A 6708-nucleotide genomic window follows, 5' to 3' on the forward strand; every position below is an offset into this window, starting at 1 on the left:
AGTCATATGATGATGCTTTTCTATTACTCATTTTTGTCTGAAATCTTTTTTTTGTGTTTCCATAGATGAAAGAGTTTGATATGTGAGCATATCTCTTGCTGTTTTTATCTAAAATCAACACAAATTTTCTTTTACAGGCCCGACTTCATTGAAATAGATGGCTTCCATACATCTCTCAAGAATTTTCATGCATCTCTAAAGCCAAGAGCGGAGATTGACAATGAGGTCATGACCTTATACCTAAAGACATTCAACTATGACCAGTCAGTGAAGAAGAAGCCAAAAAATTTTGTTTTCTCAGTGTTGATGAGTGTTAGTGTCCAAATCTCTTTTTTCTATCTGTTGTTTCAATGCTTTTTTGATTTATCATATAGTTGTGGTCTGCCCTCTAATATTTTTTTGTTTTGTGATTTTCTCCATCAGTTGAAACTCAGTGCTGAGCCAGATGTGTTTGATTCGAAGGTGTGCAAAAAAGAATTTAAGAATGCTTGCTTACAAAATCATATTTCAAAATCTGACCTGTAAGTTCTTATCTTGTTCCATCTTGCATTCTTTTTCTATTTTTTTACATTTTTTTTCTAAATTTATTTTCTGGTTCTGCTTTGTTTTGATGCATTGCAGCTATTCTTCATGGTTGTACACAAAAAGCACTGGGCAGTAGTAGTTGTTAACATCACCCAAAAGGAGTTCAATATCTTTGGCTCCATCAGGAACTCAGAAGACCTTTTTGAGATGGTCAGGATCACTAAGAATGTGGTAATGCTCCTGTTGGAGTTTGGCGCAACAAATCTTTTCCTTCTTTTTTGCTTTTCCACACCGCACACTTATGCATTTTGTTTGTCCATGTTTTATCGGGTTTGATCAGGTCACAAACATCAAGAGTGCTGCAATGAGGGAGCCACTTTTTAAGCACAATCTCGAGTCTTACTCGCTATTCACCCCACTTGATTACCCTCAACAAAAAACTCAATAAGCATTTCTATCCCAGCAGAATATGTGTTTATTTTGCATTTAGAGACATTTTTCTCTTTTTTCACCTAAAGCTGCTTTTGCATTTTATAACTATATACCTTCTATTTTTTCAGCTATAACTGTGGCTACTATAGTATTTTATACGTGGAGAATTGGGATGGCCTTGTTATGCTGTCATTTGGCGAGGTATTTTCTTTAGATAGAAAACCATATTTTTTGTGTAATTCTTCTCAACTTGATTGGGATCTATTTCATGACTAAATTTTTACTTGTTTCCTGTCTTATTGCTTCCTAGGATTACATCCCAAACCTTTGGAAACGCATTGCGGCAGATCTATTGAGACACCCAAGCAACAAGTTGGACCCCGCGCATCAGCTGAAGCTGCTTCTTCAGCGTTAGATGGGGGTTTTCGAGCTTCTGCAACAGGAGGAGTCATGGCGGTGGTGGCCTAGTACTGCTGACGCGAGTTTTTGTAGCTAGCTTGAGTGTAGTTGGGAGCATGTTCTTGTAGCCAGCTCGAGTGTAGTTGAGAGCTTGTTCTTCTAGCCAGCTCGACTGAACTTTTTTCACAATGCAACTCTGAATGAAGTTCACAGGAATGTTTCAGTGTGTGACTGTATGCAAGGATTTGTTTTTTGTGAAGCCTATTCAAGATTGTTTGTCAGCTTATGCAAGGATTATTTGTTTTTTACTTTCCTTTTCAAGAAGATTGTTGATATACTTTGACCGTACGTGGCTTGAGATCTTTTTTCTCACAAGTAGTTACAGTGTATTTGCTAGTATCTCTATTAATCATATATATACACACATCTTTTTTTATATGGATTTAGTAATTACAGTGAAGTTCGACATCATCAATGAAAGTCAATACACTATACTCACACATGTAATCGTGTGCGAAGTTGAATAATCGCAATAATAGGGTGGGGTTGGGGCGATTGTCGGGCTGTTGTTTCTCTTCATCTTCATAACTTTTCAATCTCACTAAAACAAAAGGAAATGTAATGCAACATCCTTTCTATGTGGCAATGGGCATGTCAAAAAAATTTGCTACAGTTTCTCCAATACGTTTTTTATGGAAAAGCTTTTAAAACAGGATGCTTCAATGTACTTGTATGTTTAAGTAGCCAGCAACAACATCATGCATTGTTGTCCCAAGGAAACCTTTCAAAATAAAAGCTACAATGGTGGAAGTACAATGAGCCAGCAACAATATCATAAGCAACAGGGGGAATTGTAATTTCAGAAAAAGAAGAACATTATATGAGGCACAACTCAATGCATGATGAAATAACTACTTTTTGTCCTCTAATGTAAATTGCACCATTCTCTTTGTCAAGAAACTAATCTATGTAACCAATATTACAAATGTGTAGTAGCAAGAGAGTTTTCTTTTTCTTTTTCTGGTCGAAGTTGATCACAGCCTAAGCTCTGTTGCTCTAGCCATGTTAGCATCTGTCTTCATTGCAGCTTTTAGGTAGGGACATTCTTGCACAGCATGACCTTGCTCTTCACAGTAGGGACATTTTTTGACCCCCATTGCAGCCTTCAAGTATTGTCATGTTTGGACACCGTGACCTTCTTCGTTGCAGTACGAGCAAGGAGGTGCTTTCTTCTTACCAGGTTTTCCTCTGGGCTTGGTTTGCTTCTTTTCATCTTTCTTAGCTTTATTCTTATGTGCATCTTCCCGTTGCTCAAGCAGAGTCTTTCTCCTCTTTGATTTTTCAGTCGGACGCCCTTTTTTTGGAACACGTGCGGGGTTCTGAAGCATGGCATCGCCATCAGGTTGCGGCACAGTGGTTGGCTCGGGGTTTGTTGTTGCTGATGCGTTGCTTGCTGCTGATTTGCTTCCTGTTGTTCTTGGAGCGCCCCTTGCTTCGCTGCAGCTATGAGGGGCTCAAGTTGGTGAGCTGCATCATTCATTATTTTGTAGGCAAGATCGTTGCTGCAAGCTTGTGAAGCCAACCATGTATACTTTCTGCACAAGGCGTTGTACTTGAGAGTGTTGGTTGCAGGGTGCCCAAAATCTAGGAGACATCCACCACTGCTCATTGCCGTTGTCGCAATTTCTGACCACCTCTCTAGCATGTATCTTTGTGGAATTTTTTGGACATTGAGATGCACCATTACCCTTATGATGTGTGCACAAATAATCCCATTCATCTCAAAACAGTTGCAGCTGCATTCAAACTTCTCCTCTGCCAACACAACATCTCCTCTGCCCAAAATCTAGGAGACATCCACCACTGCTCATTGCCGTTATCGCAACTTATGACCACCTCTCTAGCATGTATCTTTGTGGAATTTTTTGGACATTGAGATGCACCATTACCCTTATGATGTGTGCTCAAATAATCCCATTCATCTCAAAACAGTTGCAGCTGCATTCAAACTTCTCCTGTGCCAACACAACATTCACTGAAAATATTCGGGGGTTCCCAAAGTAATTTGGGTGCAACTCAAACCTCACGCTTGCATTGTCAAGAGCAGGGGCCATGTTCATGATGGAGCCTGTTGATGCCATGACCTCTTTTTGAAACTTGAGAAACACGCTTCGGGTATAGAAGTGAACTGCTTGGCGCTCAAAGTTGTACCTGAATGTTGCAATGAAAAGGTCAATGATTTTGAGTTTTTCAAGTTCCCTGTTCTAACTTTTTCTCTCTACAAAGCACACACATACCTTGAGTAAAGTGGTGCAGTTGTTGCGTGGCCTATGAAAGCTTGATTGTCTTCATGGTCCAACATTGTTTCTTGAAGCACCTCATATTGTTGTACAAATCTCCAGACAGAGTCTTGAGGATTGACAAATGTCTTGAAGTAGGAGTTGAGACCCTCAGATCGCCCTGTAGTGCTTGTAAATGGGAAGAAGTTCTTTCAGAAGTATGCTGGAGCCCAGGTCTCTCGCGTACACCACATGTTGCTTAGATGTCTGTTGTCAACCAAGTCAAAGCAATGTAGCATATGCTGCCAATTCTCCTCGAACTCATCCACCGTCTCTGAATCATTGATAACCCCATAGAAAACCTGCTCAAAAATTTCATCCATGCTCAGGATCCTACCCAACATTTCCCTTGCTTTTCGCTGGACGTGCCATTTGCAGCACCTATGCACTGTGTTTGGGAAGACATCTTTTATTGCTGTTTCCGTTTCCTTGTCCTGGTCAGTCATTAGGTGCAACGGGTGCTCATTATTCATTGCAATCATCCAATGTTGAAACACCCACTTGAAAGTTTCTATTTGTTCATTTGGCACCAAGGCACAACCTAGCAGCACAGTTTGCAAGTGGTTGTTCACACCAACAATAGGAGCGAAAGGCAGATTGTACCGATTTGTGCAAAATGTTGTGTCAAAGAACACACAATCTTTGTACTTTGGGTACAATGCTCTTGTCCTTCCATCCACCAAAAATAGAGCTGTCACTTCATTTGTTTCTTTGTCAACTTCTGTTGTGTAGTAAAATTGAGCATTCTCAGCTTGACGCCTCTTAAAGTAAGCAACTGTCATATCCATGTCCTGAAATGACTGATTTTGTCGCAGCTTGGAACGCACATTTGAAACATCCCTCTTCACACATGGCAGTTTCCTCCGGTCTCCGCCATGGACCATTCCAAGCATTCCCATGCAATTTGTAGTTGATAAGTTTACATCATGCATTGTCATCAGTAGTTGGTAATCTTCTTCTGGAATTTTGCGGTGTGAGCGGTAGAACCTCACAATCTCCTCATGCTGCATCAAAGGGTGTGTATGATGTGTAACAAGGTAGGTAACAACCCACTTATTGCCCCTGAGGCCAACAATCATATGAGCTTTGCAATCATAACGCATAATCCGATTCCTCTGACAATTGGCTGTCACATCCATTTCAACCCCAGCCTGCTTGCTTGATGAGCTTCCCCCTGCTGCAATTCCTTCCGAGTGGCTTCTTGTCTCACATGTAGTCTCCGGTTTGCCAGCATGCACACATTGGAAGACCCTCTTGATAAGTTGTTGTGGACCTTTCTTCTGGCTGTTTTTTGAGGAAGCTATGCGTGAGCCAAAGCCCGTTCCAAATGCGTAGTGATTATAGAACTTTTTGGCATCTTCAATTGAGTCAAATTCCATGCCAACATAGGGCAGAAGTGGCTGAGATGAAATATCATCATCCTCATCTGCATCATGCATTCCACCATGAGTGTTTAGGACACCATTTGAATCCCCACAACCATGACTTGTGAAAGGTTGCTGAACAAAACTCTCCTCATTTGCCGCCCCATCTTCGGTATGCTACATCATTGCAACAACAGTAGAACAACACCATCAGTAGTAGTGAAGAACAACACCAGTTTTTTCATTGCAGTATGCACAAGCTTTAAATAACATATCCTTTTACAGAGTTTTATGCTTGCTAAAATTGTAGAGGCCAACAACACTATAACATACCCAAGCCCTATAATCTACCAGTGCTTTTTGCTATTCAGCAAGCATTTTTTTTCATACAGCAGAATTTTTATCTTTGCACAAGTAATCTCTGAATATTAAAGAAATCAATATTTTTTCAGTGTGTGCTTACATCCCGTGAATCTTAAAGCAAGCAACATTTAGTGGTGTTGCATAGCTAACACACATTCAGTTAAGCTACACATCCTCTGAATCTGAAGCAATGCAACCTTCCATTACATAACTTTTTTTCCTTATTGAATTGAAATCAAAGCAACATCTAGTTTTGTTTCAAAGCAACATCACCTCAGCTGCACACTAGTTTGTGTTAAATGACAGTGAACAATGAGCAAAGCAACAAGGGCAAGCAACAAAGCCATTAGCATAGGAAATGTCAATGCAGCAGAGAAAGGGGAAGCTCATCCAATTTCAAGCGGATCCGGCAGGGGGTGCATGAGTGAAAACAATTGGAGGATCTCTGTACACGGGACCTTGTCTCCTGGGATCTAGGGTGGTCGCTGGAGCTGAAGTTGTCCGCCTGGGAACAGAGGAACCCTCACCAGAGTTCCAAGCCATGGCGGAGTAGGCCATGTCTCTGGCGATGTGGTGCACCATCGCGGGAGGTGGAGTAGGTGGAGGGGTGGAGGTGGAGAGAAGGGGCGGCGCTCGCGGGTCGTTGTAGTCTTCGGCGAGCTAAAATCGTAGGGCAGGTGGAGGTGGAGGAAGCCCCCGTGATTTGCGGCCACAGGTGGGGATCTGTTCGCATGTGGGGGCGTCTTGTTTCATTGCAATGCAGCAACCACTACGGGCCGACGGGCTTTGCAAGGGGGAAGCATGCACATACAGATCGGACGGACGCGGTGCTTTACATCGGACGACCGCGAAGGCGACTTACGAATCGCCTAGCATCGCCCAACCTACGCCTAGCACCGGCCATAGGGAATTCTGCTGACACAGTTCACAATCAAGATGCTCTCTATCATGTCGAGTACTTGAATGGGATTAAGGTCAATAACTTTGCGTACCATAGGTTGGTGCTCAAGGTAGGCGTTCCCATCATGCTTTTGAGGAAACTGAACCAATCAACATGCTTATGCAATGGCACAAGGCTCATAGTCACAAAGCTTGCTGATAAGATTATTGAGGCGGCTGTCATCACTGGTTCAAACATAGGTGATGTTGTTTTCATACCAAGGATAGGCCTGACTTCAAAGGATCCTAAATGGCCTTTCACTTTGCATCGTCGTCAATTTCCTGTTAGGGTGTCATATGCGATGACCATTAACAAAAGTCAAGGGCAGACTCTTTCAAATGTTGGT

The 6708-nt window shown here is 42.0% G+C and overlaps 1 pseudogene; it reads right to left on the reverse strand.

Annotated features, from left to right (window-relative positions):
* Positions 1–2521: 2521 nt before the first annotated feature.
* Positions 2522–5134, reverse strand: LOC123057062 (protein FAR1-RELATED SEQUENCE 5-like; annotated as a pseudogene).
* Between the last annotated feature and the right edge of the window lie 1574 nt (positions 5135–6708).

This window comes from Triticum aestivum, chromosome 3A (assembly GCF_018294505.1).
Source record: "Triticum aestivum cultivar Chinese Spring chromosome 3A, IWGSC CS RefSeq v2.1, whole genome shotgun sequence".
Classification (NCBI taxonomy): domain Eukaryota; kingdom Viridiplantae; phylum Streptophyta; class Magnoliopsida; order Poales; family Poaceae; genus Triticum; species Triticum aestivum.